Genomic DNA, 20569 nt, shown 5'->3' with positions numbered 1-20569 from the left:
CAGCTTTCTTTCAGTCATTGTTGCATTGTTTATGCATGTATTTCTTTTTGTCATCACACTGCTGCTTCCAACTTTCTGGGGAAAACGTATGTAAAGGAGAAATTGGAAAAGCTGCAGTGCTCTGGGCAAGGGCGTCCTCAGAACTTTTTTAGGGGGGGCACCCAATGGCTGGGGATGGGGTACGCCGCGAGTTAGCACCAAAAAGACACTATTTGTGGTCTAAACTACCCTCATGAAACGAAAATTAGAAACAGCAAATTAGTGCTAAGGTTGGAGAACATGCATTTAATTTTATTAATGAGCCAAGAATTAATGTTAATAATCAAAACGTGAAAAGTTACAATCACCTAAGCGTGCTAATCAGGCTGTGTAGTTGTTTTCTGCTAGTGCATAAAAAATATACAGCATTCCAGGAGCGGGGGCACCAACACCCCCCCCCTTCCCCCTCCAGATACCCATGGTTCTAGGATATTCAGGGTCCAACACTAAAGTGGTAGGGGTTTATCATACTTAAGCTGAGTAGATGTGCAGAACCATGTGTTCATTCTTCAATCGGAGAGGACACTTAGGGAGGGACGGGGGTTTTAAAAATAACTTTTTTTATTTATGGCTAGAATGTCATGAAAGTTCGCACACAGATGCATTTTTCTCGTCTGATTCGAAATATGTAATCATAATTGAGCTGGCGGTAATAAATCTTTCAAAGTCTAGAATGTAATTAGGTAATTTCTTATGCAGCTTTAATGAACTTTCTCATTGCATTTTGTTGCTTTTATTTACAAGAATTGATAGCCAGAGAGTTCCCATACCCGGTGACATTCTTCGATTTTCTCTGAAGGCATGTCACCGCGTTATACTATGTCGAAAGTAAAAGGTCGCAGTATTTGACACTGCAACTTGTTAAGCCAATTGCAAATTACTATTTATACATGGTCTAAACAAAAGAAGTAAGAATGTCATTGGGTATGGAAATTTGCTGGCTATCAATTCATGTTATGGTTTTGCACTAAAGCTGGAGGAGACACTTAAGATCTGCCTAAAAGGTATATGACCTGATAGCAATGATGTGTTAATGGCCATATATGGGGATGTGGAGATGCTCTATGTTACATTCATAAACCCCTGGGAGTTCTCATACCTCTTCTAGTGCGATGGTTAAACAATGCGGCACTTCTCTGCGATGGCAGGTGTCGCCATCGGTGGGGCTTGTGCGACCCTGGTTGCTATTCCCGAGCAACTTCTCATGACCAATCATTGATTAAAACTTGTGATTCAGTAGGCAGGTTATGATAGTGTCACAACGTCATGTGCCCTAGGTTGCTTCTCTGGGGATTTTTCATGGATTTTTCACTTGCAACCAGTGATGCTGACAACGCTGCTGGCTTTTCTGTGACACGATGCCCTTAACATTGTCGCATTGAAACTGACCTGTTGCAGCTGTTGTGTTGTGAACTCTGCAATTGTACATTTTCATGCATTCAGGCATGCAAGGCATCCATATTTCATGATTTAAGATGCAATGGTGTTGGAATTTATTTTTTGCTACTTGTTTGCAATTTTTATGTGAACATGTGTGTGTGTGTTCTTTGCTAGTTTAAAGTGTTTGTGAGCAACTTGAGTTAGTATGCTACTCTTTAAGAGTCGTACTCGAAGTAGGAAATAGCTACATTTTTTTATTTCTTCTTGAAGAAGCTTGGACTTCTTTACTTTTTCTCTTGCAACGAGTCAGCATTTCTAGCATGGCTTAGCCGTGCTTTCTTGTCATTTCTTCTAGCACTTTCAAAAAGACGGACTGCCGCCACTTACTGCCAGTGGTGTCGCGCTGCTGTTGGCAGAATCAGTTGCTGGTATCTGGTGGCAGCGTAGCAACAAGCCTGCTTGGCGGTTGTCAAACAGAATCGCTGCAGCTCTTGTGCGCACTCAATTTAAAGCTTTGCAAGGAACATTTGAACTAAGGAAACAAAAGAAACTACAACAATCTAGAAAAATGTGGAAGTGGTCCTGCGTGGCCGTGATCAATCGAGATATGTCTGGTCGCATCTCGCGTCACAGGCAAAATGATCAAGCTGCGTACCAACGGTTTTGAGCATGAGTAAACTCACAGTAAGATGATTCGCAGCAATATCAGCAGTATATATTTAGTTATAGTATCTTTAAAACCGCCTTAGTGTTTTACACTCTAGTTTTGATAACACTCGTGCATCTCATATAGTATGACACTCATTACTGCCACTGTATGCTGCCTGGGTGGCACAGCAGTCGGGTCTACAGAGTTACATACTATGCGTGTATATCCTGTCCTCGATGTTGGGGTTTTAGACACAGTCTGCCATGAGAAAACGAGACTATGATATGAAAATATTCGATTTCAAATGCTTCTGCTGCATATCACAGAGCCACAGTGTAGATTTGCTTATTTAGACAAGGAGCTCTCAATTGCTGCAGAAAAGAATAAGTTGATGAAACTCAGCAGGCCATCTCTTTAGGAAAATACTGCAGCCTGCAGTGCTTATTCTAATCAACTTCTCTGCTCCGTTTCATTTTGCAGGCATCGAAACCAATACTGGCAACCAATGAGTACACAAGCTGCCCAAAGAACCATCTTCCAAAAACAGTGCTTCCAGCATTTTCAGGATGAACTGTCTGATGTTCATAATGTGAATAGCAGCATAGCCAGTGATCTAAGACTGTGGTGGCGGTGCATGAAAATGGGCCGTATTCGTCCCTGACTTTTTAACGCGTAGACCATAACCATCACTGCAGCAACGAGCCACAGTGTCTCAGTGGTTACGTTGCTCGGCTGCTCAACCGAAAGATGCGGGTTTGATCCCGGCCGAGGTGGTCACATTTTGATGGGGGCAAAATGTTGGGAGGCCCATATACATTGCGATGTCAGTGCACGTTAACGAACCCCAGGTGGTCTAATTACCAGAACCCCTCCACTACAGTGCCCTTCATAGCCTTAGTTCTTTTGTGACGTCAAGCTTGATAAACCAACCAACCATCATTGCATCATTAACAGTGGATATTGTGAAACATTCTATGTATGACATCGTGCGTGAGTGCAGAGGAAACCTTGTTATCTTACACATTGCTGTACAAATGCACTTCTCTATGTTCTTTGTGCTGTGTAGCTTTTTCTGAACAGAGTACACAAGCTGGAGAGTACACGGCAAAAGAAAGAAAATACCTGAAGAAAAGTACCTGCGTTTGTGTGGATGTGGCTTTGTGCATCATACTTGGTCTTGCTTTTTGTGCTCTAGTCCCACCAGTTTAGCTCTGGGTTTTCATTGTGGTTCTACTGCCCTGTTAGCTCATGGTTTTATGGCTTATTGTTTTCTTGCTTTTGCTTATGCTTTTTTTTTGCTTTCTTAACATTCACAACTGCTGTGTATGTTTTAGTTATTTATTCATTGCAATTCAGTTTGGTAATATCAAACTACAGATATTTTTAGTCACGGAGCCTTGTTTTTTTTGCTTGAGGCTACAGAAAGAAAATTGTTTCCTTATGATGTTTGCAGAACAGCTGAAGAGGTTCATGCTTTGTTGGTACAATAAACCTATCATGGTAGCTGCCAGACGTGCACACTGACTGAAATTATACGCGATGTGGTGCAGCGTGCAGAAGCAAATGTGCTGATGACGTTGTTTTCGGTCGCGACAGCTCAGCTGAAATATAATATTGAGCATTTGGCTATATTTGGTGAAAAGCAATGAGTTGTTCAGCAGTTTTTCTCTAGCAGTTTGCTCAAGGTTTATCTGCAACATGCAGAGTAATGAGCGTTCAACCTTTAATAGACAAAAGGAATGCACTCATCAGCAGTGTACTGCATCATGAGTGAAAGCTCACAGACATTCTGTAATTCGTGAAAAATTTGGCCAGACTTGCAAGATCCCTCCCAAGAGGCCAGGCATTTACGAGCACTTTATCTTAGTTGCTCTGACTATTAAGTTGTCTGCAGAGTATGCCAAGTAATTGTTTGAAAGCTAATACATTATCCGTCCAACTCCATGCTAATTTACGAGTACGAGGAAATTCGGTTTAAAAACTTTTTTCTTCAGGAACATTTCATTGACCTTGAAATGAAATGTTAGCATAAATGTTGTGTAAGATTGCCTTCTTCATTTATAGGTTACCGGCTGCCCCTCCAAACGGGCTGTGACATGCTGTAAATACTCTCATTTTCTTGGTGCAGGCCTGGTCACTGCTGATCCCAAGCTCAGAGTCTTGCCTGGGAAAGACACCAGTAAGCAGCTGCACCAGTCGTCTCACTGCAGTCTGAGCTTCATGCAGAAAAACCCTGTAGAGCCGCACCTTCGTGCCCAAACAGTTGACCATCCCTTCCAGTGTGAACACTGTGGAAAGAGCTTTGCAAGAAAGCATAACTTTGTGAGACACATCCGTACCCACACTGGTGAGCGTCCATACAAGTGTAACCATTGTGGGAGCAGGTTTGCTCTCAAGGCCACCCTGGTGGAGCACCTTCATACTCACACGGGTGAGCGTCCATACAAGTGTGACCACTGTGAGAGCAGCTTTGCTCAAAGGAAAAGCCTGATCGTGCACCTTCGCACCCACACGGGTGAGCGTCCATACAAGTGTGACCATTGTGGGCGCAAATTTGCTGAAAAGTGTCATCTAGTGCTACACCTTCGCACGCACACGGGTGAACGTCCATACAAGTGCCAGCTCTGCCCCATGGTCTTTACACAGAGTTCAAACCTTGCAAGGCATGTGCGTGTCCACAAGAGAAAAACCATTTCGGTGTCAGCTGTGCACAATGTCGTTTAAAGAAAAGCACAGTGTAAAGGTACATGAAAGCAGGAAAAATGCTTCAAATGCCACAGTTCGTTGGAGTTTTGATGCCTTTTCCCAGCATTATGTCAATACCATTGCTAGATAACCTGTCTCACTTTTTAATTTGCTATGTTAGGGAAAAAATATGCGAATTTACCTGCCTTCATAGTACAGAGAAATTCTTTGGTTTCTTTTCCTTCTCCATAAGAAACCTGAACATGCCAGGCTAGTACTTTACTAGCTTAGTTTAAGCCCATTGGGTGATGCACACGAACTGTGGTTACAGTGTTTGGCACTAGCTAGCAAACTGACGTTTTCACATCAGAGCAGTTCTTTTAAAAGAGAATTTAATGCCACCAAAGAAGGATGCTGTTTTGTTATTCCTTCCATGCTTGTCTTGTGGCTTTATTACTGGGACAAAAGAGCCGAGAAACAAAGCCCAGGCTCCTGATGATAAACATTGCTCGCTTTTGTTTGCAGGTATTTAGAGCAGTCTCTTTCTTTAGATTTAAAAAAAATGAATGCTTTACTGCATCAGATTCCTGTCCATTAACTTTTGTCAAATAACCTGCTATCTTTGCATGTGGCATGTTTTTGTTACAAATTATGGCCTCAGCATTGTCAGTCTTCAAAAACATGCTGTAGCTTCGAAGGCAAACCATCACTGTCTCAACAGCAGTTGCTCTCATTCTATTTTATGGTAATGGTTTTGAGGTATTTAAGCATTTCTGCAGCAAGCCCTTGCAGATTGTGTTGTGGTTATGGAAACTCAAGTGAACTTGCTTTGGCAACTACATTGACAAAAATTGACATAAACTGACTGTTGACATAAAAATTATTGCAATTTATAAAAGCTTCTGGAGTTTCATTTGTTAAAAACCGCTGAGGGACAATGCTATCAAATTTTTTGTGTTAGTGAAATCCGATAGTTCCACATTTGTAGCTTTGCTGCCGCTTGTCCTGGAGTGAAAGGTGCATTTATTGCCAAGAGTTTTGGATTCAAAGTTTAAAACGTTTTTCCTGCCTCTACGATTCTTGGGAGTCTCTGATAACAAAGTAGGAGAACAGTGACTCCGTGACTGCTGACGGCCGGAGCACAGCAGCTGAAATGAAAACTGCTGCTGGCATGACGTTGAAGGAATCGATCACCTGTCGTCGCTTCATTTACGTTTGCACCAATGTTACGATGGACCCTTTTCCCAATTTTGGCAACGAAGTTCTCGTAAGGAACTGCGTCATGCATTTAGCAATCTCAACCCCTCACAGCACGCGATGGTTTTGAGGGCTGAGGCGGCAAGTCTTGCAAGAAAGTCCTAGCTCCGAGGAGTCGGCAGTATCGCTGTCGCCACTGAGCCACCGTCACGAGTGGTGTGAAGCAACTGGTATGTGCAGGCATATTGAAATTCTGTATTAATACTCCTTATAGGGCTGCTTATGCACCCTAGTGTCTTGGTACGTTGGTGAAGCGAACACGCTGTGTGGTGTATTTGCTAACATGGAGGCACGTTGAACATTGGCAGCACATAGCTCTTTTTCCTTGTCGCAGTTGCGTGTCATTGCTCGAAATTTGGCCGAGGAGCACTTGCTGCTCTGCCCTTGTAAATCGAGGTGTGTAATAAAACCATACGGGATGCAGAACACATAGCCGCAAAGTACCCCAAAGAATACCAAAACTCAGCCAGCCGCCTTGGTGCACCTCTAATTTCCGGCTTTCTTTGATTTTCAGCATTCAGGTTGTCTTTTTTCTCTCTTCCTCCTGTGATAAAAGTGCACTAGAAGCTTGAAACAAAACTTGTATACTTTAGTATGGATCAAACACATACGCTTCATGTACGTTTATTAGACTCAGAGATCTGTGGTCCCTTTTTTTCCTATTTCATCATCACGCTTATACTTGCGAGATTGGTCTGTGGCGGCAAAACCTGTATTTTAGTCCTTGCTCTTTTCTACCTTACAAGAGCTTTTTTTGTTTTCAGAAAGAGCGGTGTTTTTGTGTTTAGTTGCTGGTATTCTATCGATACAAGCCAACTACATTTTACTCCTCAGTGTCCCTTTAATGGACATTTTTTTTACTCCATCCCAGTATGTGTTGTGAGGTTTAATGCTTTGCAGAACAGAGACACCAACCAGCCAAAAAAGGTCTGTCTTGACATTCCTACTCCCAGCACGGGGCCCTTGTTCACAGCAAAGATGCAGTCTCCTGCATAAACCGCAACTGAGTTTACTTGGAAGAATCAAGATGCTACAAAAAGCAATTGCAGCAGCATGCTTGTCATGTGAAAAATAAAAGCATTCTTAATAACGCTTAATCAGCACTGAGTGATGAATGGCCACGAGATTGACTGCGACAAGGCAAGGATCGTTGCAAGCAAAAAACTGACAGCATCACGACTGCACATGGAATCTCTAACCATGTATACAGAACACATCACACAAGCTGATATGAAATGACGCAAATCTAAACCCGATATACACATGCTCCTTCAGGTGATTTTTTAAATCTATTTAAAATAAACCTCTTTTGGTGGTGTCTTCATTGTGAATGCGGCCACCATGCCGGCAGGTGAAATGTCAACAAAGATCTTTTTTTGCTATTTGGTGTCTCTGTTTTCAAATGTAACACCCCCCCCCCCCCCCACCCCTTCCCGAATGGGATTCTGTCACACTCTCAAATTGATCTACAGTACTACATCAGCTTTTTTCGCGGTGCTGGTCAGTTCGCAAACGGTTTACTTGCTGCTTTTGAGGGTTCTGTCAGTAGTAATTGTGTGTTGTAGTAGCTTGTAGTATTTGTGACCAAGTCAATAAATATTTGTTTTCATCCATACAAAGCACAAGGATGGAGTGCTTGCAGAAAGCTGAAGCCATCTGCATCTTTGTGAAGCAACTGCCTTTACACATATTGGCAGCGAAAGCGCATTACGGACATGATATGGACATGTGCTGACTAACAACTGATCGCTTTATTTATAGTGATTTGAAGTTTATGGGCTGAAAGATGAAACTAAAATATACAGCTGATTTAGAAACAAATACAAATCACGGATTAACGCTGGCTCAGATGGAGTGGAGATATGGCTGAAAGTGACCTAAGCTAAAACAAAAACTAGCACTTCCCTCCAAGAAACCTGTCTTCGTCTTTTTTCAGTGTTATTCGGTTGGGTGTGAATGCAAGCATTTCCTTCTTTTTAGATCCACAACACTTGACCTTTCGTGGGAAAACGGGATGCGTACTGTATTTGCGCTATTGTAGGTTGACCTTCACTGTTTTCATTTGAAAATCTGAAGTGGGGCGGTCCACTTGCAATCGAAACCACAGCTGGGTACCATAAATAAAGGCAAGACAATTGAGGTATCAGCAATGCTATAGCGTGGTTGCAATTTCAGGTTTGCTCCACGACTCTGCCCAGCAGAATTCAGTTAAAGGATTTTTATTTCTTTTTCTTTCAACTGCACACTCGGCACTCAAGGGAGTATCGATAGTTGATGGATCATGATGGCCCGCTGTTCCAATCGTGGTTGCACCACGATTGGAACAGGAAAAAGTTGCGCCGCCACTCGGAACCAGTGCTTCTGAGGAGTTTTTTTGTAGCTGATGGAAGACTTGACACTGCTCACGCATTTGACGGCTGCTGGCAACGTTGCACCGGTTCTTAATGTACGATTTCATCTGTCGTCATTTGTGCTTCGAGTCCAATATGTGTCCAGCTCTCATTCACGGCTACATTCAAGAAAGCTGTCATTCTTTACGGTGAAGAAATGAACAACCGTGCGCCGGGGCCAGCAGTTCGACGTCTCGGAATGGGTGGTACAGGTGCGGTGTTGCAATGAGACAAAATTTTCAGCTGTTCCACACAGTGTTGTGGCGTGGCTGTTTTGCAAAGTGAGGAATTTCGTGGAACGACGACGTGCTGTGGTTGTTTGCTGGTTAACGACGTTAGAACGATGTGCTGCAGGACTGCAGCAATGTGACGACGGCAGCGCTAGTGAGGACGATGGCACAAGCTTGAAAATGTGGACGAGTAGTCCAGTGTGAAAAATCCAGGCGCTAACAAAAAACGACACAGAGGGGACACAGCGCTTACTCCAGGAGTAGTCCAGTGACTAATACCTTTTCATTTTGGAAAGTGTCCACTAGCGTCTGACGTTAAGAGGCGGCGTCCGGATAATGCTATCGCATTCTACTCTTAAAGGGGCTCTGAAAGGGCCTCCAATAAGGTCGCTGTGTGCCTGGCATGTTAAAGTACGCCGCTTTACGAATATTGTCCAGCAAGGATTTTTTAAATGCGCTTTGTAGAAGCTAAGCTGTCTGTTGTGAAAATTTGAACTTCAGCGTCATCGCGACTTTCTCTCTTCTCTCATCATTTTTTGCACGCTGGAATGTCAGTGCTCCTCCATCGGCCCCTCTGCCGGGAGCAGAGCTTGCTGACCCGCCGCAGCTACGCGGCTTATTGGCCGCAGCCATGGTGGCTGCCTCACGTCTGAAAGAATCTAACCAATAGCCGCCTCTCAACTTGTGTATGCAGGTGCGAGCCACGGAGGAGGGTGCGAGCAAGAAAAAGTTGCCGATAAGGGCTCGTCAGCTTTTGTGCGTGATTGTGGGTCCTCTGCGGCCTGTAGAAGTGCATTATTTCGCTTAGGTTTTCATGACAACACAGTGCAGTTATTGAGCGAGCTGATGTGCTCTTCTTGAAAGGTGTTTCAGAGCCTTTTTAAAGGCGAAGCTTAAGCAACCACCAAGTTTCTTTTTTTTACCAACCTGCGATATGGGGGGGGGGTCGAGTTAAGTTACTAGTGAGTCAACTTATGATCAAGCGAATACGGTACGTGCTAGTTTTTTTCATTGCCATGTTTTGAGTTGTGAGCCTTGAACTACTGCATCCATTGCTTTGATATTTCTAGCGCCACCTTGTGGATGTCCAAGGAAGCTTTTCTGCCTTTGTTTTAACAATATTCACCCGGTGGCAACACATACACGTATCTCAAACAAACTGTACCGCTTGCATGTGTTGCACGTGTTTTAGAAAGGATATTGGCATGATGTGTCATGTCTAGGGCATGGTGCAACTTATAGGAGCAAATGGACACGCTGACTGAGAGCTGAGAGGCGGAACACTGTTGTGTTTATTTTCGCCTTCCTTATGTGCCGGCATGGGATGACAAGATGTGTACATGTGCCACATTACCACGGTTGCACACAAGTCGAAATAACACCACATCCCCTGTTTTATTATTTTTTTGCAATGACACCCCCCAACCGCCCGACCTAACGCGTCCATATGTGCGTCTATAACCTGAAGTACCAACAAAGCCGTCGCCATCAGCAGAACCCTGGCTGATGCCATCATACACTGTAAAGCATCTATCTCACACCGGAAACCGGCACTTGTGGCAGATTGGCAAAACAGATGGCTCAAGATGCAGCACAAATGAAGATCGTAGCACTCACCTCCGTAGCCATGCATGTTGAAAAATGGTTATAATGATAGAAACAGGCATCTGTCGTCATCTCACAGCACCTCAAAGAATGCATGAGAACAGTTGATTTCTTCTTTATTTTTCTCGTATTATTGGCTCTCAGTTCGAGGAAGTGGCCCATTCATGGGTGCGCCTCTTGACCACATATATGCGGTATATTTTTACTGGAAAAACTTCAGACGGGCTAATTTATTTCTCTTGCTACTTGTCACCATTGCTAGGATAGCTTAACCATTCACCATTATGCTTTCCATGCTTTCTCATCACCTATTGTAACATTTTTAAAAATGATGCCTGCTACAATGCTGCCACTGGCTCCATGCTTCTGCTGGCAAAAGTGCTTGCTGGTGTCTGTGATTGTATCAGGTGTACTGTTTATTGATATTAATTTCAAAACCACCACACTCGTCATTGCCACTGTACAACCTCTAAGCAGGGGTGCAGTCATGTCCTCAAAGTTGAATATAGTTGCTCTATCAACTACATCATGCGTGCCCAATGTCGAGGTTTGCGGACACCATCTGCCATGAGATAGAGTACCGTATGAAAAAAATGCGGTATTAAATTAACCTGCTGTGAGTCTCAGTGCCACAGCCTCGTATTCGCTTATACAACAAAGAGGCATTTGCCTTTCATAAAAAAAAAAAAGAAGCGAGCAGACTAGCCCTTTAACAGAGTGCTGCAGCCTGCGACCGTCGGTTCTGATGATAATCAAGTTTCTTGCTCTCTTTCATTTTTCAGGCGTTTGAACCAGTTATGGCAAGCCAAAGAGTGCACAATCTACTTGAAGGCGAATCTTCGAAAACCTCTGCTACCCGCATTTGCCGGTGGAACAGCTTGACGGTTAAGAAATGGCATATCCAGTGATCTTGGATCGTGGTGGCGATGTAAAAATTTGTGCATAGCATACCCGTCCTTGTTAGCGTAAAGAGCACAGCATTGCAACATGAACAATGTATATCGTGAACCGTTCCACATCTGATATTGTACACGAGTGCAGCACGAGTCATAGGATACCTTGTGATCCAGCACACTGCAGTGCAAGTTGCACTTTTTCTCTGAACTCCGCTGTAATTAACAGCAATGAAAAAACATGGACAGGATTAGAAAAATTGCCCGTTATGTGCCTGTGTCTTTTGCGCGTCACATTTTATCTTGCTTTCTGTGCTGTTGTCTCTCCAGTTTGAGTCCTGGCTTTTCCCTGTGGTTCTGTCGTCCTGGAATTCAGTTCTTCTGGCTCATTATTTTGTTGCTTCTTATTTTTTTGTGCTTCTGTGTGCTATTTCTTTGCAAAATGAATTCTCAAAATCAGTTGCATTTTACTGGGATGCTGTTATGCTGTTGTATATTCTGGGATGAATCTTGAAGGGACATTTGTCAAAGCTAAGCGTAAAAGTATCGGCGTGGTAGATTTTATCCCTTGGTGGCATAACATCTGCAGAACATGTGGTTTAGGCACAACTTTATGTATTTTAAATTAAAAAAAAAAATTCAGGTCCGAGTGGATCGTAGCACCAAGCTGTGTTCTCTCGTCGTGTCTGATATGGTATCTTTTAGTAAATATCCTGCATTTCCTGGTTATGCCCCAGCTTCCTGCAGACACAGGTATTTTAGTTTATATAAAATTAAGGCAGTGCAGTTATTTGCTCTTGCAGTAAATTACAGTGACTTTTATTCTTTAAGCTTGATTGCTCATCTTTTAAAATGTTTTTGAAAAAACAAAGCACACAGACGACCTTGGTGGTACGAGGGGTACCCAAAAGAAACCGGACTTATTTTTGTTTGAACTTATTTGTTCACATTTTAAGCACAGACCTTCAATCTCCTTCAAAGTATTCCCCACTTGCAATGATACGCTTGTCGAATCTTTCATTCCATTTTTGTAAACATTGTTTAAATTCTTCTTTTGTGATGCTTGACAGTGCCTCCGTCGTTTTTTTCTTCACCTCAGCAACATCAGCGAAACGCTTTCCATTCACCTATTTTTTCATTCTAGGAAACAAAGAAAGTAGCACGGGGCAAGGTCAAGAGAGTATGAGGGTTGAGGAATAGGGGTCATGCCATTTTTGGCCCAAAATTGTCGTAGAGACAGGGCTGTGTGAGCAGGGGCATTGCAATGATGGAAAAACCAGTCACTCGACCGCCACAAATCTGGCCGCTTCCACCGCACACTGTTGCCCAATCTTTTCAAAACATCCAAGTAGAAAGCCTGGCTAACTGTCTGACCCTGCGGAACGAATTCTCAATGGACGACACCTCTCACGTCGAAAAAACAAATCAGCATTGTTTTGAGGTTTGGTTTCACCTGACGAGCTTTCTTGAGGCGAGGTGAATTTGAAGTTTTCCATTGGCATGATTGTTGCTTTGATTCAGGATTCGATTCAGGAACACTTGAGTTGTCCCCATAGCATCGTCCTTATACGTCTTTCTTAATATTTCAAGAGTTTCCATTTTTTCCGAGCAAAAATCAGAATTTTACCGGCGCACGCTGTTCACGAAAATCAGCCATTGCAAAAACGACGTTCACACAAAACAGTCGTCACTCTAAAACTCTTCCTAAACTAGTCTGACCTCCTTCAACGACGGCACTCGGCTTACTGACTCTGGAATGTTCGTTCTATGCGCTCCTAGTGGCAAAACGCGATACCACAGAAGCTTTGCCGACCAAAAAAATTTGTCCGGTTTCTTTTTGGTACCCCCTCGTATGCTTGGAGAATTTTTTGCTAGGTACTACTTTATTTTTGGTCATAACAGATTATCTCGAACTCACTATTGAACACTTGGCTACGTTTCTAGGCAGGGAACAAGTCCTTCGGCAGTTTTTCTCCAGCAGCGTGAACAAGGTTTCCTTGAAATGTGCAGAGTAATTAATTTTAAAGCTTCACTTTGGCTCTCTAAAGTGCTGCAAGGCGAAAGCGTTTCCTGGCCGCTGTTTCTTTTTATTTACTTTTTATTTTTTCATATTTGTTATTTATTTTTTTGCTCCTTTTCTTAATTTTATTGTATTTATTTTTATTTTCACATCTTATATTTATTTGTTTTTATTTTGTTTATTTTTCCTTTTCTTGACTTTACTCTTTTTATTTTATTTATGAAGCCTATGCATTCATAGATGCGCCTTTATTCATGCTGGAACCTTGAGGCTTTTAAGCAGTGACGCCGAAAGGCGGACGAATCTGCCGACGCGTCTGTCGACACGGCTGCCGACGCGTCTGCTAACGACAGTATGAGGCGTTAAAGGCTTTCGCCTTAAAAAACGTATAGGTCCAAATTTGAAGAAGTGGATATTTTGTGCTCTGCTTGTAAAACGGAAACGGAGACCATAGAGCACTTGGTTCTGAGGTGCGCAGAACTCCGCCCAGCCCTTCCAGAGGGGGCAGCAACAGCCATAGAGATAGCGCTGGGATTTACTGGGGAGGACGGGCAAGTGGATGGGAAAAGCGTGACATTGACGAAGGGGAGGTTGGAGGATTGGTGGCGGAAATCATGGGAAGGGTGAATTTGGAGGAAAAAGGATAGACAGACTAGACATTGTAAGAGCGAAAGGGAAAGAAAGGGAAAAGAAAAATAAATTAACAATGGGGGAAGTATAGGCAAAGTGGCGAAAGCTACCGCCCGGTACAAAGGGTAAAGCCATTATCATCCATCCATCCAGGATGACATAGAAAAGAAAGCTGCACTGCTATGAGCATCAACAATGGCAACAACTTCGAGTGCAACCAGGTGCTGTCATATGGCAAGTAAACTCAGGCGTTTGCAAATTTGTGCTCCTCTAATACGTATTTCTTTTGTGTTTACACTGCTGGTCTGGCTCCATGCGGCTCAATGCATGTCAAGCCGCAGCATGTCATATAGAAATCGTGCTTTGTCTTTGCGCGTGCTTAGCAAGTTTCCGACCCGTTGGCGTTTTTACCAGTCGGAGCAAAGCCAAAGCTTTGCAAATGTCTAGCCACAGATGCAGATCATTTGCCGCAGTCAAAGCTACTCGTGTAACCAGAGTTAGATCAGTTACCTTTGGTGCAGGTTGAACTACTTTGCCATTCGTTGTGGATAATTCATCGCGTGCTCCCGCGTGAAAGTGAACGCAACAAGTGCTAAGATGCCGATTTGCACTGGCTAGCCGCTAAAAATTGAATGGATCTCTGTGTTCTTCTGTGACAGCCTTGCTGACACAGTCGTTAGAGAGCTTTTCGTAGCTGCTTTCAGCTCTAGCGGGTGTGACTACAGTCGATGCGCAATTTACTTTGTTCTGAGGTGTATGCGGTCCATTCTGCCTTTAATCGCCGAGTGAGCGCAATTCTGCGATTGTCGTGGTGTGTTTGCTTTCTCGAGGACTATTGTAGCTATAAAAGGCATGGTTCATATGCGCCTAGACACCCGAGAAACTGTGACAACGTGCTTAAAGGGCTGCTGTCTATTCTGGGGCCCGATGTAGGGGATGCAGGTGGCGGTACTTGTAGCCAACTGATCGCGCCGACGAGTTGAAAAAAAGAGCATGTCAATATTGATTTTTTTTTTTGTGGCAAAGAAACCACCGCGCTCTGCTGTTATAGAATCATTCAAGGATTAACATTTAAGCGCTTTAATAGTCTGCACCGAGCAAGGACAAACTCTTGACACTCTTCCATCGCATTATTTATCTTCCCTTTCACATGTCCTCGTGTCATTCATGTTATTATTGTTAAATGCACTTAGTATAACAATGCTGATTGTGGCTTTGGCACATTATTTTCATTTGGGCTGCTTTCTTTTTTCCATCTCACAGGTGTCATAAATCACGTTAAAAAGACAAGGACTGCTAATTGCCTGGAGAATCTTCCAAGGAGAACCGCTGCCAACATCAGGAGACCCATAGGTTGATGCTCGTATCCTGTAAAACCGTGTATCCTTTGATCGGAATGTGTTGACCATAATCCAATGTATTTAATGTGAACCCTGAAACTGGAATATATTCCAGTTAGAGACATAGGTCGGGACACTCACTCATGAGTGCACTCATATTGCCTCACTCACACTCACTCTCGTCTGTGTGAGTGAGTGGTCGTGAGTGTGAGTGGACGTGAGTGTGGGTGTGAGTTAGTGGATTAGAGATGGGCAAAACGGCTCACTTCAGTGAGCGGCTCAGAACGGCTCCGCTCACTGAAGTGAGCCAGCTCATTTGAGCGGCTCACCGGCTCACTTAAATCTGCAACAGTGAGCCGGATGTTTTGAGTGAGCCGTGCTTTTTTTGGAGATAGTAAGCCGGCTCTCTCTCTCGTTCACACTGAGCCGTGCCCGCGGACGTCCCGAACCGCTCCATCGGAGCCGGGTCTTCTGGTGGTAGTGGTTTATTTTTAAAAATAAAAAATAAAAATAAAAAAGTGAAGCAAAAAAGAGTTGCCGGCCGCGGCAATTGCTATCTAATATCTTAAGCACCCGAGCTGGAGCCGGCGGAAATGAAAGAAAGGGAGGGGATAGTGAGGGGGGGGGCGACAGCAAGAAAGGACAGGGGCATAGAGTCGTTAATATAACGAGAGGGGAGAGCTTTGTACACTATTTGCGATTCTGCGCCATGGTGCGAGAAGGCAACTGCTCTCCTTCCCTTCCTGGCAAGAGTGGCATCCAACCCCTCACCTTCGGCTGTCTTTTGAACCGCTCTTTTTAGAGAACGAGTGAGCCGTGGCGCTGTACGTGGTTCAGTTAGTGAGCGGCGGTTCTTCTGGAGAGCCGGCTCTCTCTCGTTCAGTTCAGTTAGTGAGCGGCGGTTCTTCTGGAGAGCCGGCTCTCTCTCGTTCAGTTCAGTTAGTGAGCGGCGGTTCTTCTGGAGAGCCGGCTCTCTCTCGTTCAGTGAGCCGTAGCCAAAAGAGGTTTTCGCCTTAAAAACGCGGGTGCCAGCGGCAGGGCACACGCGGAAACAGCTGAAAGCGAGGGGGTGGTTGCGAAGGAAGGGAATGCAGTTGATTTCTCGCACTGCTCAATAGATGGCGCACAAATCGCACCCTAAAGCAGACCCGGCTCTGACGGAACGGTTAGGCACGGTCAGCATGGCTCACTGAACGAGAGAGAACCGGCTCTCCAGAAGAACCGCCGCTCACTTTACTGAGCCACAGCTCACTCGCTCTCTAAAAAAGAGCGGCTCAAAAGATCCGGCTCGCTCCTGAGCGACCCATCTCTATAAGTGGATGTGAGTGTGAGTGGTCTTGAGTATGAGTGCGAATGAGTGGTTATGAGTGCTAGTGACCATAAGTATGAGTGTGAGTGAGTGGCTGTGAGTGTTGGTGGACATTAAGCTGGGTGGATGTGCAGAACCATGTGTTCATTCTTCAATCGGAGAGGACACCTAGGGGGGACGAGGGTTTTAAAAATAACTTTTTTTATTTATGGCTAGAATGTCATGGAAGTTTGCACCCAGATGCATTTTTCTCTTTTGATTCCAAATATGTAATCATAATTAAGCTGTTGTTCTTAACTCTTTCAAAGTCTAGAATGTAATTAGGTAATTTCTTACACAGCTTTAATTAACTTTCTCATTGCATTTTGTTGTGTTTATTTACATGAATTGATAGCTGGAGAGTTCCCATACGTGGTGACATTCTTCGATTTTCTCTGAAGGCATGTCATCCTGATATACTGTGTCGAAAGTAAAAGGTTGCAGTATTTGACACTGCAACTAGTTAAGCCAATTGCAAATTGCTGTTTATACGTGGCCTAAGCAAAAATGTAATGAGGAAGTTCATTAAAGCTGCATAAGAAATTACCTAATTACGCTCCAGAATTTATGATAACTTTTGACCTAAAACGAGCAGCTCAATTATGGCTACATTTTTGGAATCAGAAGAGAAAAACACATCTGTGTGTAAAATTTCATGAGATTATAGCCATAAACAGAAAGGTGAGTTTTAGGACCCTCGTCCCCCCTTAAGCTCCTCCTTAAAGGTGCAGTGAAGAGGAATCTGAACTTGTCTTTTTGCTGCGGGAAATCGATCTACACGTTTCGAGCATTCTTAGAAACTTTGATTTATTGCCCTGTGTGACGGATTTCCGCAATTAAATCAAATTAATGCCCGGCTCCCGCCTTTTTTTTTAAATTCTGCCTCGTACGGTGGGCGGAGTCGACCAACGCGGGGAGTGCCTTTCACCCAGTCCCGTGGTGGCTTGCCGCTCTGCCATCGGCGGAGTAATACGTAGTAGTCCGTAGAAGCAAATAGTCCGCGTGTATTTTTATTTCTGCGGGCTTATTTTGCGGTTATATTATCTGCAAATGAAACTATTTATTCACGGAAACCTAAAAAACAAAATCAAGCGAAAGCAAAGCCTCCACGGAGCTAGCTGAAAGGCACTCCCCGCGTTGGTCGACTCCGCCCACCGTACGAGGCAGAATTAAAAAGAAAAGGCGGGAGCCGGGCGTTAATTCGATTTAATTAGGGAAATCAGCCACACAGGGCAATAAGTCGCAGTTTCTAAGAATGCTCAGAACGTATAGATCGAGTTCCCGCGGCAAAAAGACGAGTTCAGATTCCTCTTCAGTGCACCTTTAAAGGGGCACTGCTATGATTTCCTCAGTATCAGTCAATACCATTAAATAGATTCACCATGCTTTCCAGAGACCAGAGCAAAAAGAATTATTGAAATCGGAGCACGCAAACTAAAGTTATTCCACTCTGAAAATTCAAAATGAAAAGCTGGGGCGAAAACGCATTTCACTCGCCCATTTCACTCACCCAGTACCGAGATTGGGCGCTACCAATCAGAACCACACCTAGCGCACACGCAGCGGAAGCGTGCATGCAGTTGTTGCTTTGTCGGGGCTGTAGACAGCCGCGCATTTTGACGGCGTCTTCCCCCCGTGTACGCGGCGCCATAGTCAGGGCAGGGGTGATAAAGGAAGCTCCCCGAAGTTTATTAGTCGGACTGGAAGGCTGTCGGCAGTAGCCCCCCTCCTCCCCAAACTCGACTCCCGTCTCCTGTCCGGCCTTTCTCTTCACAATTTTGGGCAAGGTGTGTCGACTAGCTTTTTTTTTCGCTGCGGTCTTGGTATGGTCCGGCCGGTCTCGACGCATGCGCTTTCTGGTTTGAGCCAACGTTTTTTGAACAGCGCTGGCCGCCATGAAGGTTTGAAGCGGAATGGAAAGTGTCGCCCCTCGCTGTTTTCTTGTTAGTTTTCGTTCGCTTTCCCTGCTTCTTTCCAGTTTTTGTGGCATCCGAAAAGCTTTCAGTACTCAGAGACATAATATTTTGGATCCATTTCGCAATTATACAGGAACAATATGCAAACTGGACGCCCAACCAATGAGAAAGGCAGCGCCCTATCTGGATGCCACCTCATTTCCGCTGCCGCAAATGGCCGCCGCATTGCGACACCATCGGCTCGAAACAAGCATTTCTAGCGAAGATTAAAAATCAAATATTATGACTTCGGTGATCTCATTGTGCGTTCAAGACTTACCATTTCCCTTACTCTGCATACAAAGAATAAAGACCCATGCTTTATCTATGTCGCAGGGTACCTTTAAGGGTATGACGCGATAGCTTTACTGGGTTAATGACCATATATACGAAATTGGTCATCGTCTACTTAACATTCATAGACTGTGGTGAGTTCCAATACTAATACTAGTGCAGTGGAGCAGCAGTTAAGCGAAGCGCCGCTCCACTGGCAGGTGGCTATTTCTATCACAGCCATCAATAGGGATTGTGCGACCATGTTGCTCTTCCTGAGCAACCTCTCGCAAACAATCATTAATTTAATTTCCACCTGCCAGGCACCGCGGTGGCTCAGCGGTTATTGCGTTCACCCGCTGGCCCAAAAGATGCAGGTTCAGTCCCGGCCGTGGCGGTTGAATTTCGATGGAGGTGAAATCCTAGAGGCCTATTTGCTGTAGGAGTCAGTGCATGGTAAGGAACGCCAGGTGGTTGAAATTTCCGGAGCCCTTCACTACAGTATCCCTCATAGCTTGAGTCACTTTGGTACGTTAAACTCCCATAAACCATAACTGCCACCTGCGTGGTGTTCAGTTTACTCACAATCGGGTAGGCAGATTGTGATGATGCCACAAGGTTACGTAAACTATGTGACGCGACACCCTCTTCTGCAGAAGACAAGGTTCTTGCTAGGAGTTAGTTCGTATGGAGCGATGGTTTTGCACTGAAGCTGGAGGAGACACTCAAGATCTGCCTAAAGGGTATATGACCTGATAGCAGTGATGTGTTAATGGCTATAGATGGGGATGTGGAGATGCTCTACGTTACATTCATAAACCCCTGGGAGTCCTCATACCTCTCCTAGTGCGATGGTTAAACAATGCGGCACTTCTTGCGATGGCAGGTGGCACCACCGGTGGGGCTTGTGCGATCCTGGTTGCTATTCCTAAGCAACTTCTCATGACCAATCATTGATTAAAACTCGCGATCCAGTAGGCAGGTTATGATAGTGTCACAACGTCATGTGACCTAGGTTGCTTCTCTGGGGATTTTTCTTGGATTTTTTACTCGCAACCAGTGACGGTGATAATGCTGCTGGCTTTTCTGTGACACAATGCCCTTTTTGTTAAAGTTAATTAAAAGACTAGCGCATAAAACTAGGACAAAGACAGAGAAGGAGACAGGACGAGCGCTAAACATCAACTGAAGGTTTACTACACCAAACATGACAAACCAACTAGCCCAGCTTTCCGCCTTGATTGCATTGATTTCTTGTACATCGGGCCCTGTTCTTCCTTCTTTTATGTGTAGTGATCCTTCAAAAATAAGTACATGTTTGGTGTAGTAAACCTTCAGTTGATGTTTAGTGCTCGTCCTGTCTCCTTCTCTGTCTTTGTCCTAGTTTTATGCGCTAGTCTTTTAATTAACTATGACAAACCAACTAGCTCAGCTTTCCGCCTTGATTACAATGCCCTTAACATTGTCGCATTAAAACTGACGTGTTGCAGCTGTTGTATTGTGAACTCTGCAATTCTACATTTTCATGCATTCAGGCATGCAAGGCATCCGTATTTCATGATTTAAAATGCAATGGTGTTGGAATTTATTTTTCGTTACTTGTTTGCAATATTTATGTAAATATGTGTATGTGTGTTCTTTGCTAGTTTAAAATGGTTTTGAGCAACTTGAGTTTCTTGAATCAGTATGCTATTCTCTAAGGATAGTAGTAGTAGTAGAAGACCTTTATTCGACAATACTTTACAGGCCGAGCATGTCGACCGCCTGGGCGACCAGAAGTCACTGTTCTTCCTCCCCTTCAGCGCCAAGCCAGTCGAGCCACGTGGTGATGGATAAAGAAGGTGGGGGGTAGGAACCCGACTGCTGAGCAGCCGG

The 20569-nt window shown here is 44.2% G+C and overlaps 1 pseudogene across 1 annotated transcript in view; it reads left to right on the top strand.

Moving 5' to 3' along the window:
- The window catches only part of LOC149366412 (uncharacterized), a 52174-nt pseudogene that overhangs the window by 12370 nt on the left and 19235 nt on the right, over positions 1-20569 (top strand). Inside the window, exons 3-5 of the transcript XR_016288705.1 lie at positions 4133-4847; positions 6911-6937; positions 8507-8612. The product of XR_016288705.1 is annotated as an uncharacterized LOC149366412 (transcript). The remainder of the gene's footprint in view (positions 1-4132; positions 4848-6910; positions 6938-8506; positions 8613-20569) is intronic.

Source organism: Amblyomma mixtum, chromosome 1 (assembly GCF_055824585.1).
Source record: "Amblyomma mixtum isolate Tamu chromosome 1, ASM5582458v1, whole genome shotgun sequence".
NCBI classification, from domain to species: Eukaryota; Metazoa; Arthropoda; class Arachnida; order Ixodida; family Ixodidae; genus Amblyomma; species Amblyomma mixtum.
The sequence above is the reverse complement of the archived record's forward strand: the minus strand, read 5'-3'. Positions and strand labels throughout refer to the sequence as shown.